The sequence below is a fragment of the Schistocerca gregaria genome, chromosome 3 (assembly GCF_023897955.1).
Source record: "Schistocerca gregaria isolate iqSchGreg1 chromosome 3, iqSchGreg1.2, whole genome shotgun sequence".
Classification (NCBI taxonomy): domain Eukaryota; kingdom Metazoa; phylum Arthropoda; class Insecta; order Orthoptera; family Acrididae; genus Schistocerca; species Schistocerca gregaria.
Genome location: NC_064922.1, coordinates 690,368,899 through 690,382,591, shown reverse-complemented (window position 1 = coordinate 690,382,591; position 13,693 = coordinate 690,368,899).

Sequence of the window (13,693 nt, the reverse complement as noted above, 5' to 3'; positions counted from 1 at the left end):
ATTTTACGTGGTATTTCTATTTTATATTGCCCCGTAAGTATTTTCCTAGGTATTTCAGGAAAAGAGCTGCTTCCAGTGATTGCTGTGCAGGTATGTAATCGTACAATAAAGAGTGTTTCTACGTGCTCGCCATAAGTTACATTTGTTTGAGGGTCAGTTGCCACTCCTTATACAAAGCATCTGTCTTATGCAGGTCCTCCTACATTTCGCTAAAATATTATCCCGTCGCATCTTCTCTGTGTACAACACCATCATGAAACTCCCGTGGTTATCTACTAAAAGTCCTGTAACACTCTGCAAGGGCATGCCCGAAGTTACCTTTCTGTCTGAGGACTTGTCTCCGTCCAGAATGACATGCTGTGTTCTATTTGCTAGAAACTTTTCAATTCAACCATACAATCTATCTGATATTCCGTACACTCGTATTTTGTTAATTAGGCGGCTGTGTCGAACTGTATAGAGTGGCTTCCGGAAGTGAAGGAACGTGGCATCTAACTGACGACCCGCTTTCATAGCTTGAAGGTGCAGTTATCGAAGCTTCAAGGTGGCTCACGAGTCATGCTTGGATAGCTTAATTCTTAAGTCCATTGGCTGTGAAACGCATATCAGAATTCGATTCCTCTTCCACCTCACACTATTCGAAAGGCCCACAACTGCACACTCCATCTCTGGTTATTTTCGTTATACGGGCATTAGGTCGTGGCTTAGGGCATATTTCCGTTCCTAATGCTTTGTATCCCAATGCTGGAGACTTCATCAGAGACAAAATATACTCAAAGAAGCACAGCAGGCCGAACTGTTTATACGTATCCAAGCGTAGGTCAAGTCGTGACATCATTACACCGCTTCCTAAGTTGGCCGATTCGCTCAGACATGTGTTATAGTGCTTGCAGGGGGAAGAGTTATTGGTTTCTTTTTTTTTTAGCAATTAGGCCCTCAACCTATATTATTATACATTTTTGTGTTAAAACTGTTTTTCTGCCTTGTAATATAGTCTCTCTGTACAGGCTGGTATAAAAGATACAGCCAACAGCGCCAACTCTTCCGCAATGCAAGCTCTTGACGCGTAGGAATGACTCCGCGATGTTAGAATAGGTCCGACCGTTTCTTTCAAATTTCACCCAAGGTATCCTTTAACAAAAAGTACAGCTCTGCTACTGAACGTTACATGTTACAGTTTTCTGCACACTTGAGTCTGTTACAGGATATTTGTCACGTGTCTCCCTCGAATTCACATGCAGTAGTGAAATCGTGTCTGCAGTGAGTTATGAATTTTATAATTCTTGACAATAGTGTATAGAATAAAATTTTCACTGTGTGGCGGAGTGTATGCTGATATGAAACTTCCTGGCATTTTGAAACTGTGTGCTGTGCAGAGACTCGAGCCGCGCGGGGTAGCCGCGCGGTCTTAGGCGCCTTGTTACGGTCCGTGCGGCTCTCCGCGTCGGAGGGCAAAGTCCTACCTCGGGCATGGGTGTGTCTTTTGTCCTTAGCGTAAGTTGCGTAAAGCTAGATTAAGTAGTTTGTACGCTTAGGGACCGATGACCTGAGTAGTTTGGTCCCATAAGACCTTACCACAAGTTTCCTATTTACAGAGACTCGAACTCGGAATCTTTGCCTTCAACTACCCAATCACGACTCACGACCCGTCCTGATTGCTTTAATCCTACCTTCCAAACTTCATAAAAGTTTCCAGAACGAAATTTTCACTTTACAGCGGAGTGTACGCGCTGATATGAAACTTCCTTTCAGATTAAAACTGTGTGCCGGACCGAGACTCGAACTTGGAACCTTTGCCTTTCTCGGGCAAGCGCTCTACACAGTTTTAATCTGCCATGAAGTTTCACAGAAGCTTTCCTGCGAACCTTGCAGAACTAGCGCTCCTGGAAGTGAGAATACTGCGGAGACATGACTTAGCCACAGCCTGGGGGATGTTTCAAGGATAAAATTTTCAATTCGGTGCTCCACTTCTTCTACCGTATCAAAAGAAGTGCTGTACAGTTGTGTTTTGATATGATTTCAGACGAGAGATCCATAGGATTGGGGTTAGGTGATCTCGGAGCACAAGATATCTTTTCTATTCGACCAACCCACCTTGGATCAAACGGATGATTTAGATGCACCAAATCTTGCTGGTGCCCCATTATGCATCTAATAACCTTCCCCAGCCATGGCCTACGGGTGAAATTTAGGCCCAACTAGATGGTGACTGAACAGAAAAATTTATGTTTCAAATGTAGTTGTACTAGCTATGACAGTATAGAAATACTAATGGCAGTGGCGGCAATTATCTCGCAAACGGCTCGTTTGCAGACGCTCGTTTACTGGCATGTTTCGCTCGAACTGAGTATACTTTATCCACGTCAGTTCTTGCTATCACTTATGGTGCACACTGTGTACCATCTGTACTGCAAATTGACAGGGAAAAATAATCTATTCTGTACACTTCATTCTAACAAAGTCGATTTATATGTGTTCTAGACAATCAAAGTACTGAAAATCAGTTAACTGTTCTAGAGAACCAATGTACTGGATATCAGTTAACCGTTCAAGAGATTTTGTTTGATAGTTTTCTCTCAGGGGTCCAATCAAATTTCGTCCGTCCTACTATTAGCGGCTCCTAATTGGTTCTAGCTTTCACATGTGATGGACAAAAATATGGAAACACGAAGGGTACTACGCTTTACAATACCTAAAACGGTATAAGAAACCCACTTGGCCAGCCGCGGTGGCCGAGCGGTTCTAGGCGCTTCAGTCCGGAACCCCACGACTGCTACGGTCGCAGGTTCGAATCCTGCCTCGGGCATGCATGTGTGTGATGTCCTTAGGTTAGTCAGGTTTAAGTAGTTCTACGTTCTAGGGGACTGATAACCTCAGATGTTAAGTCCTATAGTGCTCAGAGCCATTTGAACCATTTTTTGAAACCCACTTGCTTTCAAAACAGCTTCTAGTTGTCTTGCAATCGATAATTACAGGTCCTGTATTGTTTCAAAGGAAAAATTTTACCATCTTTCCTACAAACAGTGGCAAGTTCACGTATCGATTATGGAGGTGGATGGCAATCACCACCATTCCCTATAACGTAGATCACAACGGCACAGTAATACTGAGATGTGGTGATTAGTGGCCAGAGCAGATGCGACAGTTCACCGTCATGCTCACAATATTAGCCTGGACGAAGCGAGCTGTGTGAAAGGGGGCATTGTCGCCTTGGGACACAGCATGACGGTTGGGGAACAAACGTGGGATGGAGCAGATCAACCAGAATGGTTAAATAATCCTTGGCAGTAAGGCGTTCTCTCAGAGCAACCGTGGGAACCACGGGATGCCACGATTTGGCTGCTCAAATCATCACCGAAACCGTGCCATATTTCACTATTTGACCAAAAGCTGAAAACAGTATGGATAAGACTAATCTGCCCAAGATACGTTATGCTATTGCTGCATAGTCCAGGTTTTATGGCTTCAGCACCCCTTATACTGTAATGGACATCTACATCACCGATGAGTGCTTTTGGAATTCCACCTCTCCCAGCAATTCCCTTTTTCTGGAGCTCCCTTTAGTTGTTCTGGTGCTCACAGAGTTCGTGAGTGTGGCATCCAGTTCTGCAATGAGATTTACAGTTGTCGTCCTCTTATTTCACTCCATGTTCATCTGGAACGAAGAACCGCCACTATCAGTCGACACGCACTTTCGTACAGGTTATGAATGAGAAGACGATGTTTTTCCAATTTCCCTACAAGCGCTAAAAATCTTTTATATGATTCCAAACACTTCGGCTACGTTGGTTACATAAGCACCCACCATAAGAGAATCAACAAATAACCGACGTTCGAATTCGCTTAGCTCCGACATAACCTACCCACAACTACACAGAACGCTGTCTGACCATGGATGGTCCTTGGAAAGTACTGAGGACATTGCATAGATGCCATTTGTAGTCAAATATAACAGCACGTTCTGTAAACTTGGCTCGCATCTACATTTACATTCAAGCATGCATTTCTCACAGGGTTTCCGTATTTTTGCCCAACCACAATCTATCGTAGAAGTAATCAAAGAGTAGTGGAGAATAAGCTGAAGTAGAAAGTTCATCCAGTGTACCCAAGCTGCTAACATAAAACTCTGCAACGTACACATAATAACTGACAAGTTACACTACTGGCCATTAAAATTGCTACACCACGAAGATGACTTGCTACAGACGCGACTTTAACCTACAGGAAGATGCTGTGATAGGCAAATGACTAGCTTTTCAGACCATGCACACAAGTTTGGCACCGGTGGCGACACCTATAACGTGCTGACGTGAGGAAAGTTACCAACCGATTACTCATACACAAGCAGCAGTTGACCGGCGTTGCCTAGTGAAACGTTGTTGTGATGCCTCGGATAAGGAGAAGAAATTCATATCATCACTTTTCCAACTTTGATAAAGGTCGGATTGTAGCCTATCGCGATTGCGGTTTATCATATCGCGACATTGCTGCTCGCGTTGGTTGAGATCCAATGACTGTTAGCAGAATATGGAATCGGTGGGTTCAGGAGGGTAATACGGAACGCCGTGCTGGATCCCAACTGCTCGTATCGCTAGTAGTCGAGATGACAGGCATCTTATCCGTATGGCTGTAACGGATCGTGCAGCCACGTCTCGATCCCAGAGTCAACAGATGGGGACGTTTGCAAGACAACAACCATCTGAACCAACAGTTCAACGACGTTTGCAGCAGCATGGACTATCAGCTCGGAACCATGGCTGCGGTTACCCTTGACGCTGCATCACAGACAGGAGCACCTGCGATGGTGTAACGAACGACGAACCTGGGTGCACGAATGACAGAACCTCATTTTTTCGGATGAATCCAGGTTCTGTTTACAGCATCATGATGGTCGCATCCGTGTTTGGTGACATCGCTGTGAACGAACATTGGAAGCGTGTATTCGTCATCGCTATACTGGCGTATCAACCGGCGTGATGGTATAGGTTGCCATTGGTTACACGTCTTGACGGTACTTTGTGAACAGTGGACGTTACATTTTAGATGTGTTACGACCCGTGGCTCTACCCTTCATTCGATCCCTGCGAAACCCCACATTTCAGCAGGATAAAGCACGACCGCATGTTGCAGGTCCTGTACGGGCCTTTCTGGATACAGGAAATGTTCGACTGCTGCCCTGACCAGCACATTCTCCAGATCTCTCACCAATTGAAAACGTCTGGCCAATGGTGGCCGAGCAACTGGCTCGTCACAATACGCCAGTCACTACTCTTGGACAACTGTGGTATCGTGTTGAAGCTGGATGGGCAGCTATGCCTGTACACGCCATCCAAGCTCTCTTTGACTGAATGCCCAGGCGTATCAAGGCCGTTATTACGGCCAGAGGTGGTTGTTCTGGATACTGATTTCTCAGGATCTATGCACCCAAACTGAGTGAAAATGTAATCACATGTCAGTTGTAGTATAATATATTTGTCCAATGAATACCAGTTTACCATCTGCATTTTTATTGGTGCAGTAATTTTAATTGCCAATAGTGTATAAGGGTCAATCAAGAAATTTCTATTTGAGGGCGTTGTTGCAGCGCATAAGAGACATAGCATTCGTGTCTTTTCGACACATGTGGGTAAATGTGGAACCGTGAACTGTGGAAAAGCTATTAGAAAATACATGCAAGCAATACTGATGTGCAGTTATTATTTTCTTGGTAGCACATGAACAAGCCCCGTTCGACACCCAAGGCAGAATGAAAAATGTGTATAGGGCATCATGCCTCCTGAAAAACCACTGTTTTGGATTGGTGCAGTTCTGTCTGGTCGTGATGTGGCACATGGCTAAGTTTTTCTGGGAGACCACCCTCATCCAATTAAAGACGCGATCGGAACACTTGTGTGGAGTGATATTTGCGTGGAGTGACACTTGCACGCAGCCTGGGGCTCTTGCTAGGTTAACCGGCTTTTTACAGTTACAGATGCACTAAGAAGTCCAGCAGCCCAGCACAACGCTCGCACCAAAGCACTGGGCAACCGCGTATCGCGTCAGCGTGGTTCATTAACACGTTTCGTGGCAAATTTATTTTTAGGACTGTTGTCTTAATGGAACATGATAATGAAATTCGACATCTCTTTTAATGCTTTAAGGATACAAACAGTTGGGGGCATCTAAATAGGAACTGTGGTATTTCATATGATTGTTGTAGACTTGCGATGACTGCTGTTTTAGGACTAAATTTAAATTCACAAATTTATATTTCGTTACTATTTTATTTAAACATTAAAAATAAAAGTACAGAATGTCAATGAATATTACTTATTTTGCTATTCACTAAAGGATTAATATATTTTACCACTTTTCCAATAATGCTAATTCGAAGACAAGTTCTTATAATCATGTTTGCCTGTGAGCTTCTCTGGGCGGATTTCGTTATCTTCATTGCGTAAAAATGCAACATGTACATACAAGTCTAATCATCGACACAGTCGTAGCTGCAGACACCTGAAGTCGTGAAAAATTACATTGAGGAAACAGAAGTGTACCAGACTAATTTTGCTATGAAACTACACTCCTGGAAATTGAAATAAGAACACCGTGAATTCATTGTCCCAGGAAGGGGAAACTTTATTGACACATTCCTGGGGTCAGATACATCACATGATCACACTGACAGAACCACAGGCACATAGACACAGGCAACAGAGCATGCACAATGTCGGCACTAGTACAGTGTATATCCACCATTCGCAGCAATGCTGGCTGCTATTCTCCCATGGAGACGATCGTAGAGATGCTGGATGTAGTACTGTGGAACGGCTTGCCATGCCATTTCCACCTGGCGCCTCAGTTGGACCAGCGTTCGTGATGGACGTGCAGACCGCGTGATACGACGCTTCATCCAGTCCCAAACATGCTCAATGGGGGACAGATCCGGAGATCTTGCTGGCCAGGGTAGTTGACTTACACCTTCTAGAGCACGTTGGGTGGTACGGGATACATGTTGACGTGCATTGTCCTGTTGGAACAGCAAGTTCCCTTGCCGGTCTAGGAATGGTAGAACGATGGGTTCGATGACGGTTTGGATGTACCGTGCACTATTCCGTGTCCCCTCGACGATCACCAGAGGTGTACGGCCAGTGTAGGAGATCGCTCCCCACACCATGATGCCGGGTGTTGGCCCTGTGTGCCTCGGTCGTATGCAGTCCTGATTGTGGCGCTCACCTGCACGGCGCCAAACACGCATACGACCATCATTGGCACCAAGGCAGAAGCGACTCTCATCGCTGAAGACGACACGTCTCCATTCGTCCCTCCATTCACGCCTGTCGCGACACCACTGGAGGCGGGCTGCACGATGTTGGGGCGTGAGCGGAAGACGGCATAACGGTGTGCGGGACCGTAGCCCAGCTTCATGGAGACGGTTGCGAATGGTCCTCGCCGATACCCCAGGAACAACAGTGTCCCTAATTTGCTGGGAAGTGGCGGTGCGGTGCCCTACGGCACTGCGTAGAATCCTACGGTCTTGGCGTGCATCCGTGCGTCGCTGCGGTCCGGTCCCAGGTCGACGGGCACGTGCACCTTCCGCCGACCACTGGCGACAACATTGATGTGCTGTGGAGACCTCACGCCCCACGTGTTGAGCAATTCGGCGGTACGTCCACCCGGCCTCCCGCATGCCCACTATACGCCCTCGCTCAAAGTCCGTCAACTGCACATACGGTTCACGTCCACGCTGTCGCGGCATGCTACCAGTGTTAAAGACTGCGATGGAGCTCCGTATGCCACGGCAAACTGGCTGACACTGACGGCGGCGGTGCACAAATGCTGCGCAGCTAGCGCCATTCGACGGCCAACACCGCGGTTCCTGGTGTGTCCGCTGTGCCGTGCGTGTGATCATTGCTTGTACAGCCCTCTCGCAGTGTCCGGAGCAAGTATGGTGGGTCTGACACACCGGTGTCAATGTGTTCTTATTTCCATTTCCAGGAGTGTATGTCGCATAAACGTCAAACTGCAAGTTATAATTTCTAGCTGTAGCCGAGTTTCCCATTGTTAGCAAAATCCGAAAATCAGTGAACTGAGCAACGCTTTGCAAGCTGAAAAGCAGGATGGTGACTTGATCTAACTGCAGATTCATTCGTTGAATGTTCCTCCTGGAAACAAAAACATATTTTCATAGTGAAAATGTTGGGAAAATTATTGAAACGTTTATTCTGGGATCCCCTACGATGAATACTTTCTTCAGTAATATGCTTTAAAACGCTTTTTTTTCTTCACCTCGGCTTCTCGATGTTCACCTTTGAAGTGTGAATAACATTTTGCACGGAATCTATTGTAATGTTGTTGTAAACTGAATTTTTTCGTTGTGTCCAAAGTTTTAAAGCACATTAAGAGAACACTAAACGTATGAAGACACGATTGCATACAATAAACATATAAACCAGTCATCCTGAACTAATAAGTTTATGCTGAGTTGTCGGACTACTTTGAAGTTCTTAATCTCACCATGATGTTACTTTTCATCCATATAAAAAGGTGCTCTCCATTTAAGGGGAGACTACATCCTAAAATTACAATTTTTTAAAAAAAGTTTAATACCTATTTCACATTTTTGGAGTGTTTACTCTCAATCTACCTCTACATTTACATCTATGTGAATACTCTGATATTCACAATTAAGTGTCTGGTAGAGGGTTCAATGAACCACCTTCGAGCAGTCTCTGCCTTTCCACTTTCGAACGTCGCGCGGGAAAAACGAGCACTTAATTTTTCCTGTGCGAGCCCTGATTGTAAAGTGATGGTCATTTACCCCTATGTAGGTAAGTGCCAACAGGATGTTTTTGCAATCAGAGGAGAAAACTGGTGACTGATATTTTATGAGAAGATGCTGTCGCAACGAAAAACGGCTTTCTTTAAATAACTGACACTCCAATTCACGTATCATGACTGTAGCACTATCTCTCCTATTACGCGATAGTACAAAACGAGCCGCACTTCTTTGTACTTTTTCGATGCCATCCGTCAGTGCCACCTGATGTTGATACCACACCCCACAGCAATACTTCAGAATGGGGCGGACAAGTGTGGTGTAAGCAGTCTCTTTAGTAGACCTGTTGCACCTTCCAGTGAATCACAGCAACATTGTCTATGTGATCGTTCCAATTTAGGTTAGTTGTAATTGTAATACTTAAGTATTTAGTTGAATTTACAGCCTTCAGATTTGTGTGACTGATCCCTTAATCGAAATTTAGCGGATTTCTTTTAGTAGTTATGTGAATAACTTCACACTTTTCTCTATTCAGGGTCAATTGCCAGTTTTCGCACCACACAGATATCATATCTAAATCATTTTGCAATTCGTTTTGGCCATCTGATGACTTTACAAGACGATAAATGACAGCATCATCTGCAATTAATTTAGGAGGGCTACTCACATAGTCTCCTATGTCGTTAATATAGATCAGGAACAATGGATCATCTATAACACTTCCTTTGGGGAGCGCCGGATATTACTTCTGTTTTACTGGATGACTTTCTGTCTGTTACTGCATACTGTGACATACCTGACAGGAAATCACGAATCCATCCACACAGCTGAGGCAATATTCCATAGGCACCTAGTTTGGTTAGAAGATGCTTATGAGAACGGTGTCGAAAGACTTCCGGAAATCTAAAAATATGGAAACAGTTTGACATCCCCTGTCGATAGCGCTCATTACTTCTTGAGTATAAGGAGCTAGTTGTGTTTCACAAGAACGGTGTTTCCTGAATCCGTGCTGACTACGTGCCAATAAATCGTTTTCCTAGAGGTAATTCATAATGTTCGAATAAATTATATCTTCCAAATCCCTACCTCAAATCGACGTTAGTGATATGGGCCTGTAATTCACATTCTTATGTGACAGCGTATTTTCTCTTTTTCCTTATAGGCTGGAACGAGGCCGCAACACAGTACTTGTTTCCCCAAATATCGATTAAAATGATAATTGGAACCAGTACTCTCCGTTCCAGGAAACATACTGTTAGGTGCTCGGACGATGGCAATTTTGAAGTCCATCATCAGTGATGCAGGGTTCCATCCAGGCATGTCAGTTTTAATAATTTTTTTTAAAAAAACGTTCATCCGTTTCCCACTTTTTGTTTGGCAGGAAAGCGTAAACAACTGGAATGGTGTTTCCTTCCTTCCAAGAACGATTAAGTTCGGTGTGGTGTCCAATCTGCTTGACGAACTCTTGAACGTTTCATCCACAAAGAACGTTTCGCATTTCGATACTCGCGCTCTTTCCTTTTCGCTGGCAAGCTACAGTATTCTGTCATTCGGTCCCCTGTTACCATCTGCAAGCAAAAAGTGTCTACCACCATTCATCAGTAAATTATTTTCTTAGAAGAATATTCCTCCAGAATCGGTGGGATCTTGTCTATTTCCCACATATTTTCCCCTCATGCGATGTAACTACTGTTCGCACTTCTGTGTGATCATACCGATGTTACCAGGTCGTAGCCTTGGCTGAAGAGCTGCCTTATTTCTTCAACATAAACTGACGAGACTGCAGCATCTGTTTCTTCTGCCAGCTTCTTTGCGCTGACAAAGTGCTTTCATACTTCATTTGCTGTTTCATTTGAAATACAAACATGGCTACCACCCAGTAAAACTGTGATATTCTTTGTGGGTAGTTTTCCTTTGCATTTATTCGTTTCAAAGTTCATTCCACGCCAGTAAGCCACTTATTGTATAATCCACTATATACTGAGGCCCGTTGTAAATCAGTAAAGGTTTCCCTTTGGTGTTCTTAGTGAGCTCCGTTATCTCAGAATTAAAACACGGAACACTGTTTTCTAGTTAGAATTCAACTGCAGTACTGAACCCAGGTAGGAAGCATGCACACTAAGAACTGGTGCGGGGAAAGGAACTTGATGTGGAAATGCGCTCCACCCTTCGCCAGTATACGTCGCAGAAAGGGCGGACAGGCCGGTGAGTCCTACTTCTGGAACACCCTGTCCACAACCTACTGAGTCCTGGCCTCCGCACAAAAGGTAACACATTCCCTCTCCGCACGAGTGTCACTCCATGCAAGTGGGAGAGACTCTAGCACCCGCGCTATGGTCCTGATCTCTCCCCATGCGATTATCATGATTTCGGTTCCTTAAAAACGGCTTGTCGGAAGAGGATGTGGAGCAGGTAGGTATGGACTTCTTCACGCAGCAGGACTCTTCATTTTACCAAAAGAGTAACTTGAACCTGTTGCGTTGGCGGGGTGATTGCCTCAATGTTCCAGCCCTTTTGTCTGACTGGCATACCGTCTCTGGACTGTACAGCCTTCCAAAGGAAACTTTCCACTCACCCCTGTACCGAGTGGTTATAATTAAAGTGCAGCTACTCATGGAGGTCCAGAGTGGGCTGTACTTATCGTATGGCAAAACGAAACTTGGAATATGAGAATGCGTTAATTTGGAACAGATTTACGCTGGGAGAAATATTATTTCCAATTTTGACCACCAATTGCAAACCAGACACTCTGAAAGCACGAAAAACGTATAGCAGTGTCTACATATGTGATGAATTAGGAACGGAGGAAGGGGACGGGGGCAGAAAAGGTGAAACCAGAGAGAAAGGCATAATCTTGATTTTATTATTAACCATCTTGTATGAAGACGAAGTTTCCATACAAATGAGCTCTTTCAAAAGCATGAATCACGTGCTGTACGAGGAGGTCTCGATGACGTGCGGACGTCCAGTACACCTGACAAGCCTCTGGGTATATTGTCTTGAAAAAAGAACGTCCCGAGATTAAAAGTACTTCCGAATCCACATCAGGACTGTTGAGATTTTTAAAAATATCAGGAATCCGATACATAGATACTACAAAAGCATCATTGACAATCCTCGATACAAAGAAAAGGAATTATTGATGCACCTATGTATCGACGGAAGATAACCGACGTGCCGGCCAAATAAAATATCGACTGCACAAAATATACAGCCAATTTTAGAGCTGTATATTTAAGAGTTGATTTATTATTAGATATTGAGTACGTCAACAAGCTAGGAGCCTCCTTGTCCCCCTTAGAGCAAGAATTGGAAGGAAAACGATGCACTTTAGCAGTTTGCTAACGATGGTGGCACAATAAAATTTGCCCGATAGGTCTGTCGTTCGATTTCGCCACATGTCGGATTTGCCTGAAACACTCCATGTCGACTTCTCTGTTTTTTCATTTCTACAGACTTCAGCGACCTGTTAGTTCTATGGTGAAGTTAAACGTTGCAGTATCTGTTGGTAGTACCGAGCGCTGATTACGTCAGCATTTCCCCTCACACACCTGCGCCCAAGGCAAAAACCAATCTTGTCATTTAGGGTTTTGTTCATCTGTGTCAGCAACTGTTTTCGAAGAATGCCGATGTGAAGGAATAGCACAATAGCTGAGTTATAATTTATTTTTTTTCTTTTACGCAGCCGGTGTGCTATTTGTTCGCGTCGGAAATCTTGTTATTCCATTCACATCGTCATCCCTCTGTGCAATCGAATTCTTCTTTGTGCCATCTCTACTTGCTTCACACAGTCAAAGAGAAAGACTGGATTTGATGACCCTAAAAACGTGGTAAGACTCCTTCCCAGAGCGAAAGTAAAATTATGTTCTACTATAATTTAAAAAGAACAACTTCAAATATTACTCAAAAATTTCGAAAAGAATGTAATATGAAATAAAATTATCGGTGCTCCAAATTGCAGTTTCGGTATCACCACATGGATATGTTGGTGAACGATATTGTTGGAACGTTAATGATTTATTGATATTTTATCAGCAACGCTAAACTCAGTCAGATAAGGCGAGCACAATGGCTCTTTCTGCGCAACACGTGGTTTAACCGTGGCCGAAATTCGGCAGTTCTGCTGTAGTGTAAAGTTTGCCTCACCACTTCATAGAATATTGCACGGCCACATGTGATCAACTTCGATCCTTGCCAGAAACCGGAGAGCAAATTCGGGGTGTTGTTGCGGGTCATGAGATTTCAGTTGGTGGATCTTGTGCGGGTACCAGTGAAAAAAAGACCACAAAACTCTCCGTCGTGTTGACCATGGCATGGACAATTCTCGTGACACTGCGTGGGCAGTAGCACGTGCTACTCGATATGTTATAGCAACATCATCCTCGTCACCAACTTTCACTGGAAAAGACGCCTTCCTCTTCCAGGTGCCTCACCAAGCCAACCCGTGTTTCACTCAGCGACACTCTGTCAATGCAGCAATGTAACTGCAGGTGTTCACATAAAAGAGTTTCACTGACAACAGATATGGTCTTTCTTCTCCAAAGGTATATACACTATGTTATGAAAAGTATCCGGACACACCCAACCACATACCTTTTTCATATTAGGTGCATGTTGCTGCCACCTACTGCCAGGTACTCCATATCAGCGACCTCAGTAGTCATTAGACATCGTGAGAGAGCAGAATGGGCTGCTCCGCGGAACTCACGGACTTCGAACGTGGTCAGGAGATTGGGTGTCACTTGTGTCATACATGTGTAAGCGACCTTTCCACACTCCTAAACATCAGTAGCTCCACTGTTTACGATGTGGTGGTGGCGTGGAAACGTGAAGGGACACATAGAGAACAAAAGCGTACAGGCCGACCTCTGTCGCGCATGGGTCGCGGATGTGAGTAGAAATGAGTAAGATTGCATAAGATGAACCTGTAGGAAA